General features: G+C 40.1%; 1 protein-coding gene and 1 long non-coding RNA gene across 5 annotated transcripts in view; one reads left to right on the forward strand and one right to left on the reverse strand.

Moving 5' to 3' along the window:
• Positions 1–14,551, forward strand: part of camta1a (calmodulin binding transcription activator 1a) — a 1,215,621-nt gene that overhangs the window by 696,797 nt on the left and 504,273 nt on the right. The gene's annotated exons all lie outside the window — the stretch shown is intronic.
• On the reverse strand, positions 1,423–12,894 carry LOC132381941 (uncharacterized). The gene is made up of 3 exons (XR_009508142.1): positions 12,775–12,894; positions 5,836–5,940; positions 1,423–1,550 (listed from the first exon to the last, which is right to left on the reverse strand). It is a non-coding gene; the product is annotated as an uncharacterized LOC132381941 (long non-coding RNA).

The raw sequence follows: 14,551 nt of genomic DNA on the forward strand, positions 1-14,551 counted from the left end.
CCCTTCAGCCTATGAAGTGCTGAACTTTTAACCTACCCTGAACAAATCTAATCCTTCCGTCCTACATAGTCCTCCATTTTTCCATCATCCATGTGCCGTTCCTTTAAAACAATGATGGTACTTCACCTTTAAGTTCCTGTCCTGCTTGCATAACCTTGCACAATTTATATTTCTGAAGTTGATATCAAAATTAGCAGGCCAGTAGACAGTAACTGCTGCCAAGATGACCTCAAACCATTTAACTGATAATTGGCTAAATGGACCTGATAACTGGAGAAGAGTATCCAAGAGTTTATGTCACCAATTTATTTGCTAAACCTCTCAAACAATCTCCATCTTTTCTTTCTGCTTTTTTGTCTGCTCTGTGTTGCTTTCTTTGCATCTTTACTTCTTTCTCCCTCCACCCTCTCCATTGTTTTCTTCCTTCTCTGTCAATGTATGTCTTTAGCATTTTGCTCCCTTGCTATTTGTCTTTTGCTTTATTTCTTCACACCTGTGCAAAAGCACGTCAACTCTGAAGCTCCATTTGGTTCACTTCTTGTGTTTCTTCCTTTAATATTTCTTTACTTGTGTCTACTTTATCTCTTTCCTCTTTATCCAATGGCACCTCACACAGAAGATAGAATCGCGAAAACCTAAATTCTGAAATACATCAACAAGAACAAAACCCATTTAATTCCTGGCTTATCCATATTTTTCAATAACTTTTGCTTTTGCAATAAGTGTACATTGGCAGAGTTATGATCCATCTTTTAGTTTTTTTCCCTACCCTCCCCTCTTCTTCTTTCCCCACTTTGACTTTTTACCTCTTTTCACCTATCACTTCCCCTGGGTCCCCTCCTCTTTCCCTTTCTCCCATGGTCCACTCTCCTCTCCTATCAGGTTCCTTCTTCAGCCCTTTACCTTTACCACCCACTTGGCTTCACCTATCACCTTCTAGCTAGCCTCCTTCTTCTCTACCCACCTTTTTGTTCTGACATCTTCGCCTTCCTTTTCAGTCCCGAAGAAAGGTCTCGGCCTGAAACGTCTACTGTTTATTCATTTCTATGAATGCTGCCTGACCTGCTGAGTTACTCCAACATTTGGTGTATTATTTTTAGTTACTTTGCAACCCTGCTGTTCATGTTCATATTTACCGAATTACTGATTTTACTTACTGCCCTAAAGCAGCCTGCCATTGTTCCTGTATCAGTGGCCTGTGGAAGGTATTCACAAGACTCAAGGATAATTTTCTCCAATTCCTATTCATTGTACTGAGAGATGAGGGATGGCTCCATCTGTAGCATTCAGTGCCATTTACTTCTTCCTTTTGCTATTTGAGTAAAATTTTAAAAATAGACACGTTACATTCAAATAACTGAAAGAGTTCCCCTCAGATCATTAATTTCATCTGTATTTAAAATACTGCTAGATTCAGTAGAAGGCTGAAGATGTTGCCATCAGAGAGTGTTCCAACATTCTATTGTAAAGAGGTTTTGCTGTAGGTTCAGGCCTGAAATTCATTATCTGGTACAATGAACAATGCTTGCAAAAATGAGCTGGATCAATAGCTGTTGAGGAAAGGAAATGAAGATATCTGTTAGATTGGACACATGTCACATAAGGAGATATCAGAAATCATGGTGTTGGTAATAGAAGGTCACTATCTGTTACATTGTGGAAGATGGGTGGTTTAAGGTTGGTGAAGGTGGGACTGTAATTTGCTTGGATCAGGTCTGTAGTCTGAGGTGGTGCTGGCCCTGTGTGGGCAGTAGTATAAATAGATCAGTTAGGCCAAAAAACTTTTATTCATTTTATGATGTAAATAAACTGAGCAGCTTTGATGTTGGATTTTGTTTTCTCATTTACTTTTCAGAAGATGGACATTGTTGGCAAACCCGGTTTTTAATGTCCATTTCTAATTGTCCTTCAGGAGCTATTGTGAACTATCTTATTTGAGTAGCTGCTGCCTTGCTCGTGAAGGTACTCCCACAGTGTTGTTTGGTAGTTCCAGGAGTTCAACCTAATGATTGTGAAGGATTGGAGATTTATTTCCAGAGCAGAACATATAGTTAGTTGTGTTTTTATGTATTTCATGGCCTTGTTCTGCAATGGATAGATTCTTTTTTTTTATTGACATGCAGAGCTGAACAGGCCCTTCTGGCCTTCAGAGCCATGCTACCCAGCAATCCCCTGATTTCACCCTAGCCTAATCACAGGACAATTTACAATGACCAGTTAACCTACCAACTGTATGTCTTTGGCCCATGGGAGGAAACCACAGCACCCAGAGGAAACACACATGGTGACAGGGAGAACGTACAAACTCCTTACAGGCAGCAGCTGCAATTGAACTCGTGTCGCTGGTATTTTAAAGTGTTGTGCAAACCACCACGTTACTGTGCTGCCCTTCTATCTTCTGTGATAGATATTGCTGATTTTTGAGAGCATCTTAGTTTGCAGTGTATTTTTCAAATGTACAGTGATCATGATACCTTGGGTGATGAAGGGAATTTGCAGACCAAAAGGCATCTGCTGTAACCGTGAGGTGTTATAGCATTGCAAGGTGTCAAGATATTACTAATATTCTTGGCAGTATTAATACAGGCACCTGGCAAAAAGATGATAGAAAACTCTTAGCAGTATCTTCAAGAGGAAGAACATCATCGAGGATTTTCTGTGCACTACTATCGTAGCCTTTTAACTGATGGAACACAGAACAGTTCTAGCATTGAAAAAGGTCCTTTGGTCCACAATATCTGTGATGACCATGATGCCAAATTATACATCCCATGTCCCCACACATAGTCTACTATTGGGACTTCAAGAGAGCATTGCAATGGGAATTGGTCCCATTCTATTCAATGGCTGTCCTAGTTGCTTTTATAGCTCTGTGGCATAGGAGAGAAGTATTGTTTTTAAAAAGTTTTGAGGGTAGTTATAAGAGTTCAAGAAGCTTGAACTAAATTACTGAATCATGTGATTTTCTTAAGTTCTAATTTTAACAGATAATTTACATTTTTTATTACCAAAAACATTTTCCAAGCATTATCAAACAAAAGTCATTAGAAGCACATTTGGAGATTCTAAGGTAGGTGAAGAAGAAATGAAAAGATGTGGTTTGGAGAGAAATAAAACAATACCAGAACTTGGGTGTTGATGACTGAAGCACAGTGGTCAAAGATGAGTCATTACTGACTGGCACAACTCAGGAGGTGTTAAGTCTTCAAAGTGTTGAAGAGCGAGAAAATTTTAGAGATGGAGGAGACTGTAAAGGGATCTGAACATGTTCCTGAATGGTAGCAATAAACCTAAGGACATACTTGGGCCAGTGACTCAACTGGAAATATCAGGTTAAACACCAAACAGATGAATTGTCTGATCTCAGCTGCAGGAACTAGCAGCAGAGAGTGGGGGAGAGGGGGTTTCACAGCTGATTTCAGCTCCACAACATTTGAAGAGGGGTAGCTAGCAGATTCTGTTTCTGACTGTTGTCTAATGCTTCCTGGTGGAAAGCATGACTCTTAAAGCATTTTGGACATCACTAGCAAGCTTGTATTTATTCTCTATCCTCATGGTGGTAATCTTCTAGAACCTCTGCAATGCATATGGTTAAAGCATTCCCACAGTACTGATGGGTGAGCTATTCCAGGATTTTTACCAAGTCATGATGAAAACAAGGTGATGGATTCCTCCTCAAGTCAAAGTAGTGTTTAATTGGAGGGAAGCATGGGGCGTAATAGAAGTACAAAATAAAGCATGACATAATTAAATGCTGGCAAAGAGTGATGTGGGATGAATGGCCTCTTTTGTTTATCATTCCTATAAGAGAGGAGAGAAAATTATTCCAAAACAGTAACAATTTGCAAATTAACACCAATTTCTCTCTCCAGTGTCTCTTGCGAGAGTGTTACAGGCCGACGGAAAGGAATTCTGCCAGTTTCACTTTAAACTCTTCAAAATGCTTAAATCATGTCAGATTTTCAGTCTGTGACCTGTTCATATCAGTTTGGGCTTCATCCTGTCTTAGTAAGTCTTGTTTTTTTTAAACGCTGATGGATATTTTCTTCTGTGTTGTTTTGGGATCACTGACAAATTCTGTGGAGAGATGACCTCCATTATAAAACGGTATCTGACTTTGGACAGAAACCAATTTGAAGCACTGTAGCCCTTTTGAGTGGCAAGGTGACATTTTATGTCAGATCAGCATTTGCAGGCAGTTCCTCCTCCTCAGAGAGTAATTATTTTTTATGGAATGAAAGGTTCAATTTTCTGTAAGGAACAGAGCCCGAGGTGAAAGAGAAACCCTGATACTGAGCTCCATCACACAGCGGCATCAATTCAGCATCCCAGCATAAAAAAACACGCACAAAGAATGTTTATTTCTGTCGTATTAATGTTCTTGTTCCATTCATCACTTTAATATATGCTTTCCTCCACTTGTGTAATATTAAATTGTTTATAAATGCTTTTTTTGAAGGATTGAAAAGTAGGATTGTTACTTTTAACCCATTAGGTTCTGAATTATTCAGTCAGTTGAGGCACATGGATTTTTGCAGTGAGGAAGCCACTCGTTGAGTAAGGATGTGTAGCATCTGTTGTTTAAAACATTAAGGAGAGAGGCAGCAGTGATGCACAAAATTGAATTTTAATACTAACTTAACTAAATCTGTTCAGCATTTTCAGCATTGAAATCTTTTGAGTTCTAGCTTGTTACTGGAATGGATTTCCCAGTGCCATGTGTGCTTGCCTGAGGTTATTTATTTAGGAATATTTTTTTACTTTATTTCTGCTTGCTGCTGTGAGGTTTGGCAGATGCCAGTTGAGCTCTGGTACTGTGCCCATTGTTCATGCCAGCAGTGCAGCATGGGCAAACTCGATACTGACTCTACCTGTGGTACGTGCACATTATAGCAAGGTTATTTTTGCCAATTATGGCAACCCTGCTAATGCTACTGTGATCAGTCTTTCAGCTACAGATCATAGTGACTTTGCTAGCCAGCTGAAAAATACGTTCCTATTGATCTATTAGCTTACATTTCAGATTCAGATTCAGAATTAGGTTTAATATCACTGGCATATGTCATGAAATTTGTTAACTTTGCAGCAGCAGTACAGTGCATGACATGATAAATATAGAAAAATAAACTGAATTACTGTAAGTATATATGTATATTAAATAGATGTTAAAATAAGCAGTGCACAAACAGAAATAAATTTCTAAAAAAGTTGTGAGGTAGTGTTCATGGGTTCAATGTCTATTTAGAAATTGGATGGCAGAGGGGAAGAGCTGTTCCTGAATCTCTGAGCATTCATGGCTTTTCTTAATCTCTGATGTTACAACTTGAAATATATCTCCATTGCATTTGCCCATTTTCCATGCAGTGATGTTGGGTCAAATCATTGATTTGATCTATGCTGCATCCTTAGTGGTTAATTCCTTCAGGTTGGAATTCAAAAATACACTGTTGTCTTTAGGATATGTTGAGGGTGGAAAAGGCACTATGTAAATACAGATCTTCTGTACTTTTAATACAAGAATTCCCAACCTTTTTTATGCTATGGACTAATACCATTAAGCAAGGGGTCTGTGGACCACAGGTTGGAAACCCCTGCTTTAATAGTTTATCTCATCATTATCAGATAGTCAATGGTTAATCTCAGACTTTGTTGAGAAATCTGCTGTGAGAAAGTATTTTTTCATTATTTTGTGCCCAGTCAGCTTTATTCAATTGACTATTACACTCACAAATGTTGAATGACCACTTAAACCTAGACAGACAACATTTAGGCCAAAGCCAGTAAGTGCCAACTTATATTCAGGTAATGACTATCCCCATTAAGAGGGAATCTTACACTGTTACTGTGTCGATATCCAGGATCTCCGTATCCAACAATACTGTGGGAATATCTTCATGAGGTGGACTGTGGCAGTTCAAGTAGGCAGCCTGCTACCGTATCCTTAAGCATAAATAATAACCGAGTCAACAACGCCCAGATCTTGAAAGATGAATAAATTTCAATTTCTTAGTAATTAGCAGTACTTGGAGATTTGGATTTCTTGTAAGCTTCACCCAGTTTGAAATTGTGCAGAAATTTCATGTATGTGTTTAATCAGGGCTGAGTTCACCATACTACTGAAGTTACATCTGAAAAAATTTAAATGCATTGGAGCACTAAACAGGATTACATAGAATATAGAACAGTACAGCTCTGCACAGGTCATCCAGTCCAGAATATTGATGCCAATTTATACTAAATGTAATTTTCCATTATATCATCCATATCCCCCCTTTCCCTTAATATTCATGTGTCTACTTAAAGTCTCTGAATCTGACCAAACTGTCTGCTTTACTGCCACCTCTGGTAACCCATTCCTGACACCTACCACTCTCTTCATGATAAACATGCCCCTCACCTCACCTTTAAACATTACCCTTCTAAGCTTAAAGCATGTCAGTAGTGTTTGACATGTCTACTTGTGGGGGGGGGGGGGGAAGACTGCCTACCCTATCTATGCCTCTCATAATTTTAAAAACTTCTTACCTGTCAGACATGGACTTGTCTGATAGCAGCTACTATCAGTCATTGTCCCTTGGCTCCCATCTTATCCGGTCATCATTTGCACTCCCTTCATTTAGCAACTTTCTGCAAGATCCAATTTTATCCTTCCTCATGACTATATTAATACATACTGTGTTATGTTTACTATTCCTAAAATGTTTGTCCATTGACACCTGGCCTGGCTCATTTCCCAAAACCAGGTCCAATATATTCTTTCCTCTTGCTGGAGTTTCAAAATCCCTTCTTGGATGCACTGAAGAAATCCAACCCCATTTAAGTTTCTTGTACAAATGAAGTTCCAATCCATAATGGATAGATTAAAGTCCCCCACTATGACAACCCAGTGATCTATAAATCTGAAGCCCTCTATCCTGCACCAGCTCCTTAGACACATAGCGAACTGCACTGTGTATCTGTTTCACATATGGCACAGGGAGTACTCCTGAGATTACAATCCTGGAAGCCTTGCTTTTTAACTACTGTACTTCCTCCCTAAATTCACTTTCATCTCTACTCCTGCCTATCTCTGCTCACTCTCCCCTTTCAGAATATTCCTGTACCAGCTCTAAGACCCTGGCACATGGAGGGAACACTGTTCTGGAGTCTTGATTGCTGCCACAGAAACGTCAATCACTCTGCCTGACTGCACCCTTCCCTTCTTGGCCTAAGAGCTGGGCCACTGACCTGGCTATTGCTGCTAGCCTCTGAAAGGTCATCCCCCATAACAGTATCAAAAGGGATATACCAGTGACTGCAGAAAATTACCACAGGTAAATTGTACCGTCTGCTTACCCATCCATCTGCAGCCTGCATCTTACTGCGACTACCTCACCTAAACTTAGTTAACTGTAACTCAACATAATCTGAGCTAAAATATGAAGGAAATATTGATACAAATGATCAACATTTGGTCAAGGACTGTTGATTTGAGGTATATAACCAGATAAGTACATCCATATCAGGTGCATTGAGCTGCAGCTTCTCAGAGAACATAGAGCCTCTGTTCAAACACCTTCAGCTCATACAGGATACTGAGGAGGTGATAGATAGGAACTACAGAGAGGTAGTCACCCCTGTGTTTCAGGAGGCAGGTACCTGAATGACTGTCAGGAGAGGGAAAGGAAATGGGCAGTCAGTGCAGAGTACCCCTGTGACCATTCCCCTGTGTTGGGGAGATGGCCTACCAAGGTAAGCTGCAGTGACCAGGTCTTTGGCACGGAATCTGGTGCTGTGATTCAGAAGGGAAGGGGGAGAAGAGGACTGCAGTTCTGATAGGGGATTCCTTTGTTAAAGGATTCGACATGAGATTCTGTGGACACAATAGAGACACCTGGATGGAATGTTGCCTCCCAGTTGACAGGGTCAGGGACGTCTCGGATTGGGTGCACAACATTCTAAAGGGGGCGGGTGAGCAGCCAGAAGTCATGGTACATATTGGCACCAGTGACATAGGTAAGAAAAAAGAAAAGAGGTCCTAAAAAGAGAATTTAGGATCCAGCTAGAAAGATGAAAAACAGGGTAGTAATCTCTGGATTGCTGCCTGTGTCACATGCCAATGAGGGTAAGAATAGGACCATTTGGCAGATGAATGTGTGGCTGAGGAATTGGTTACGGGAGGCTGTATTTCAAATTTCTGGATCAATGGGATTTCTTCTGGGGAGGGTATGGCTTGTGCAAAAGAGACGGGTTACACCTGAACTTAAGGGAGACCAATTATTCTTGTAGGCAGGTTTGCTAGAACTGTTGGAGAGGGTTTAAATTGATTTGACATGGGGATGGGAAACCAAGTGATTGGGTTGAGGATGGGACAGTTGATATACAAGCAGAGGTAATGCATACTGAGACTGTCAGGAAGGACAGGCAGATGATAGGGCAAAATTGCAGTCACTGGGATGAGTTGCAGTGTAACAAAGGGACAAAATCAAAAGGGGAGATGAATACAGGACTGAAGGTGTTATATTTCAGTGCATGCAGTATATGCAATAAAGTGGATGATCTTGTAGCACAGATAAAGATTGGCAGGTATGATGTTGTGGGCTCCTCTGCGTCGTGGCTGAACGAAGATTATAGTTGAGAGGTTAACATCCAAGGATACACACTGCAGCGAAAGGACAGGCAGGAAGGCAGAGTGGTTGGCATGGTTCTGTTGGTAAAAAAATGAAATCAAATCCTTAGAAAGACGTGACATATCTTAATCGTTATAGATGGAGTTAAAGGAACTGCAAAGGCAAAAAGACCCTGTTTGGAGTAATATTCAGGCCTCAAACATTAGCCACACATTTGTAGGCTACAAATTACAATGGGAGATAGAAAATGCACATCAAAAGGGCAATGTAACGATAGTCATGTGGTTTCTAATATGCAGTTAGATTAGGAAAATCAGGTTAGTGCTGATTTTGGATCCCAAGAGAGGGAATCTGTAGAATGCCTTGGCTTTTTAGAGCAGCTTGTGGTTGATCCCATTAAGGGATCAGCTATTCCGGATTGGGTGTTGTGTAATGAACTTGATTTGATTAGGGAGCTTAGGGTAAAGGAACCTTTAGGAAGCAATGATAATAATATGATAGACTTCACCCTGCAGTTTGAGTGAGGGAAGCTAAAGTTAGATGTATGGGTATTATAGTGGAATAAAGGGAGTTACAGAGACATGTGAAAGGAAATGTTCAAAGATGATTTGAAGAGGACACTAGCAGGGATAATGACAGAGCAACAATTCGGAAGGTGCAGGGTAGATATATCCCATAGAAGAAGAAATATTCTAAAGGCAGGGTGACACAGCTGCGGCTGAGAAGGGAAGTCAAAGCCAACATGAAAGCAAAAGAGGGCATATAATAGAGCAAAGATTAGTGGGACTTTAGGGAATTGGAAGCTTTTAAAAACCATCAGAAAGCAACTATAAAGCGATGAAGAGAGAAAAGATTAAATATGAAGGTAAACTTGCCAGTAGTATCAAAGACGCTACCAAAAGGATTTTCAGATATTATAAAGAGTAAAAGAGAGGTGAGAGAAGATATCGGATCACTGGAAAATTATGCTGGAGAAATAGTAATGAGGCCCAAGGAAATGGCAGAGTATGTATTTTGTATCAGTCTTCATTGTTGAAGAAACTAGCAGTATGCCAGAAGTTAGAAAGTGTCAGGGGGCAGAAGTGACTGTAGTTGCTATTAATAGGGAGAAGGCGCTTGGGGATCTGAAAGATCTGAAGATAGTTAAGTCACCTGGACCAGTTGGAGTACACCCCAGGGTTCTAAAAGACATAGCTGAAGAGACTGTGGAGCCATTGGTAATGATCTTTCAAGAATCACAAGATTCTGGCATGGTTTTGAAGGAATAGAAAATTATAAATGTTACTCCGCTCTTCAAGAAGGGAAGGAGGGAGAAGAAAGGAAGTTAAAGGTCAGTTAGCCTGATTTCTGTGGTTGGAAAAATGTTGAGTCGATTGTGTAGGATGATGAGGTTTCAGGGTACTTGGAGGCATATGATAAAATAGGCTGTAGTCAATAGGTCAGCATGGTTTCTTTAAGGGAAAATCTTACCTGATAAATCTGTTGGAAATGCTTGAGGAAATAACAAGCAGGATAACAAAGGATTGGTGGATTTTATGTATTTGGATTTTCAGAAGGCCTTTGATGAGGTGCCACACGTGATGCTGCTGAGTAAGATAAGAGCCCATGGTCTTAAAGGATAGATACTAGCATGGGATAGTGCATTGGCTGATTGGCAGGAGGCAAAGAGTGTGAATAAAGGGAGCCTTTTCTGATTGGCTGCCAGTGACTAATGGTGTTCTGCAGTAGTTGATGTTGGAACTGATTCTTTTAATGTTGTATGCCATGGATTTGGATGATGGAATTTGATGGCTTTGTGGCCAAGTTTGTGGATGATACAAAGATAAGTGGAGGTGTAGGTAGCATTGAGAGGCTGCAGAAGGACTAAGACAGATTTGGAGAATGAGCAAAGAAGTGACAGATGGAATACAGTGTTGGGAAATGTATGATCATGAACTTTGGTAGAAGGAGCAAAAACATAGGCTATTTTATAAACAGGGATAAAATTCAAAAATCTGAGGTGTCGGGGGATTTGGGAATCCTTGTACAGGATTCCTTAAAGCTTAACTTGCAGATTGAGTCGGTGATGAGAAGGGATATGCATAGTATTCATTTCAAGAGGACTAGAATATAAAAGCAAGGCTATAATGCTGAGTATTGATAAGGCATTGGTGAGGGCTCACTGAAGAATTGTGAGCAGTTTCAGGCCTCTTATCTAAGAAGGGATATGCCGACATTGGAGAGGGTTCAAAAGAGGTTCATGAAAATGGTTCTGAGAATTAAAGGGTTATCATATGAGGAATATTTTATGGGGTTTGTGTCTGTACTTGCTGGAATTTAAAAGACTGAAGGGGGATTTCATTGAAACCTATTGAATGTTGAAAGGCCTAGATGGAGTGGATGTAGAGAGAATGTTTCCTATGGTGGGGTCTCTAGGACAAGAGGGAAAACCTCAGAGTGGTGGGATGTCCATTTAGCATGGAGATGAGGAGGAATTTCTTTAGCCAGAGGGTGGTGAATATGTGGAATTGTTGCAACAAGTGGCTGTGACGGCCAGGTCATTGGGTATGTTTAAGGTGGAGGTTGATAGATTCTTAATAAGTCATGGATGAAAAGTTACAGGGAGAAGGCCGGTGAAAGGGGTTGAGTGGGAAATAGATCAGCCATGATGGAATGGCAGAGCGGACTCGATAGGCTGAATAGCCTAATTCTGCTCCTATGTCTTATGACCTTGTATCTTAGAAGGAAAGGTTAAAATTGGAAAAGTGGAGGATCCAGTAATTTGAGGCTTAGACAGCTGAAAATGTGGCATTCTGTGATGAATCAATTACAAAGAAAATGCTCAAGGTCAGATTTGGAAGGATACAGAGAATTCAGTATTTGCAAATGTCATTAGAGGCACAGCTATGTCAGGATTTGAAAATGAGGATTAGAATTTTCAGCTTGAGGAGCTGCCAGATTGGAAACCACTGTGTATCAGTGAGCATGTGCGTGATGTATGAGACTTTGGAGACATAAGAGGTGGGAGTAGAGTTTGAACAAACTGATCTTTATGTATGAATATTTGAAGTCTGCCTCAACAATCACTGGAATAATAGTCGTATAAATAAGACTTTTTTGCTGCTGATATTTCATAATGCTGCTGGTGAAGGTTAATATAAGTGGTACTGTGGCTCAGCTAGAAGAGTTGCTGCCTCACAGTTCAGTTCTGTCCTGATCTCTAGTGCTGTCTGAGTTGAGTTTTCATGTTGGTAGGTTAACTCGCCACTGTAGATTGCCTTTAGTGGCATGAATTGATGGGAATGTTGGAAAAATAAAATGGAATCAGAATCAGGTTTAATATCAGCGGCATATGTTGTGAAATTTATTGCTTTATAGTATTAGTACAATACAATTCATAATATAGAAAAACCTGAATTACAGTAAGTGTGTATTATATGTTAAATTAATGAAGTAGTGCAAAAGTAGAAATAAAAAGGTAATGAGGTAGTGTTTATGGAATTGGTGTAAATCAGTGAATACTAATCAGGTTGCGCTCTGTGGGCTGAAGGGCCTGTTTCCGTGCTAGGATTAAATTCACTTTAATGTTTGTTTGTAGGTCTTTCTGGAATACGCTGAAATTTAACCTCTGCTTTAAAGGTTTCCAAACCAAATTGCTAAGAAATCCATTCAGAGTTTATTGTCAAGCACATACTGACTCCCTGTTGGCTCATACCATGCTTCATTATATCCAGGAGATTTAGTCACAGGTTGACAAAAAAAACAGGAGTTAGAGACCACTTTGTGTGCAAAGTTAGACAATTAGATATTAACCACGTAAAATCAGGCAGCCGGCGGGCCAGTGGGAAACTAAAGCAGAAAATGCTATGTACTCAACAGGTAAGGCTGCATCTGTAGAGAGTGAAACACAGCTAATGCACAGGTTGATGATCCTTCGTCATTATGATTCTGGTTTCTGACTTGGAGCATTAACTCTGACTCTCTTCACTTTTGGTTGTGCTTGACTTCCTGAGTAATTCCAGCATCTACTGTTTTTATATCGGATTTACAGCATGTGAAGTTTTATTTTCATAGTGATAATGAGCTTCCTATTGGCAAGTCCAGTGAAAAATACACAGCTCTGTAAAGAACCATCCAGGCACCTCCAGTTAAAATGGAAAATTAGCTTAGAGTATTGCTGACCTACCTGGATCGAATGTCATCTTACGAGTCTGCCACAAATGTGTGACTTGGCCTCGATTTCCTGTTGCCAATCAATCTAGGAATCTCTTTAAACACAAACAAAACATTGCAGAGAGGAGGAAATATGAAACAAGGAACGACCTCCCAAGGTTACACAATCATCATAAATTGGGTCAACCCCCACAGCCTATGGTATTAAGGATAATCATTCCATAAGTGCCTCAACATAATATTTGATTAATATAGTTGGGCTGATTTATTGAGGATATTGAGTGACTGTCAGTGATTCAATGTAATCGCCAGATTAATCACAGACTGCATTATTTAAATAAGCACATGACCAGCCAACCCGCTTAATAGTTCACTGCTTTTAATTTATTCATGTTTTCTGTTTGAATTTGGTGCTCAATCGGAGACAAGCTATTCAAGGAATTAGGTGATTTTTCTCCCCCTCAGTTAAAAAATGCCACTCTGGGTGCTCGCATATTTTATTGCTAGTTTGACAATTTTAGGAACCTATCAGCTCATGTTTTGCAACCTCCGAATCAAAAAGCAAAGGTATTTATATAGGGCATTGAACAATGGACTACACATCAGGCACAGAGCAGCTGATTTGCACAGTAATTCTGCATGGACAGAATGCTCATCTTCAAGATCAGAAATAGCTTTGACATTTTTACGATTTCCATTCTCGGCTCTTTCTGAGGACATGATTTAGTTGGTATCATTTTTGGGGACGTTTTTGATGCCTACTTTGTACAGTCAGGACCGAGCAAGAAGAAAGACCTTGGAGCAGCTTTTTTCACTGCCGCAAGTTTTCCCAAAGCGCTTCACAACCAGAACTATTTTTGAAATGCAGTCACTGTTTTAATGTAGTGTGACAGCCAATTGGCTTGCAGAAGGCTCTTTGGGACAGTATTTTAAAATTGACCAGCTAATTGATATTAGTGAAGTTGCTTGAGAATAGCTGTTAGCCAAGAACTCTTGGCAAATATTCTTATTCTATAAGGTTGTGTCTGTCGCAGATTTATTTTATGCTGGGCCCAAAGGATGAATCGAAGTAAGATACATTCATTTGTTCCATCTGAACTTGATTCAAATTGAGATATGAAGGATGAACTGCCCCACCACCCAGCCTATTCCTTATTTACTGCCCATTACACTGCTGGCATTTAGGGCAGCAATGAAGCTCCTCCATCTCTGGCGGTGTTCAGGGCTTCCTTCATCATGTCAGAAACTTCCTCTCTGTTTTCACTACCGTCAATCATGCAAGTCCCAGGTGGAGATTCAGGAATACATTCACACTCAGATGTAGAAGGATTCTACATTGCTGTTTCTGTACCAATTCTGTTTTATCAGTCTGGGTTGAATCCTGAGCTGAACCCCCAAACCTGGAGGACTGGTGGATCACTCTTTGGTCTCTACCCTTTGACCTGCTTGGCATGTGACCCTAACAAGAGCCAAAGCATGAAGTCCTGACTCCAGCCAGTGTAGCTCTCCAGGTCATTGGAGCACACAAGCCTCCAAACCACGACAAGGTTATTGTCCTTTTGGAAGACCTAACCAATGAATTAGTTTATTTGCTCATCTCTGAGTTTTAATGATAATTTAGTACGATGCTTCAAAACCTACCAGCAGGTTGGTAGGCTCTCAAAATGCATTTGCTGGCATAATAACATTTGCTTCATCACTGTAATCTAAAAATTAATCAGAATCAGTTTAATATCACTGGCGTTTGTCATAAAATTTGTTAACTTGGTAGCAACAGTACAATGCAATGC

This window comes from Hypanus sabinus, chromosome 27 (genome assembly GCF_030144855.1).
Source record: "Hypanus sabinus isolate sHypSab1 chromosome 27, sHypSab1.hap1, whole genome shotgun sequence".
Lineage (NCBI taxonomy): Eukaryota > Metazoa > Chordata > Chondrichthyes > Myliobatiformes > Dasyatidae > Hypanus > Hypanus sabinus.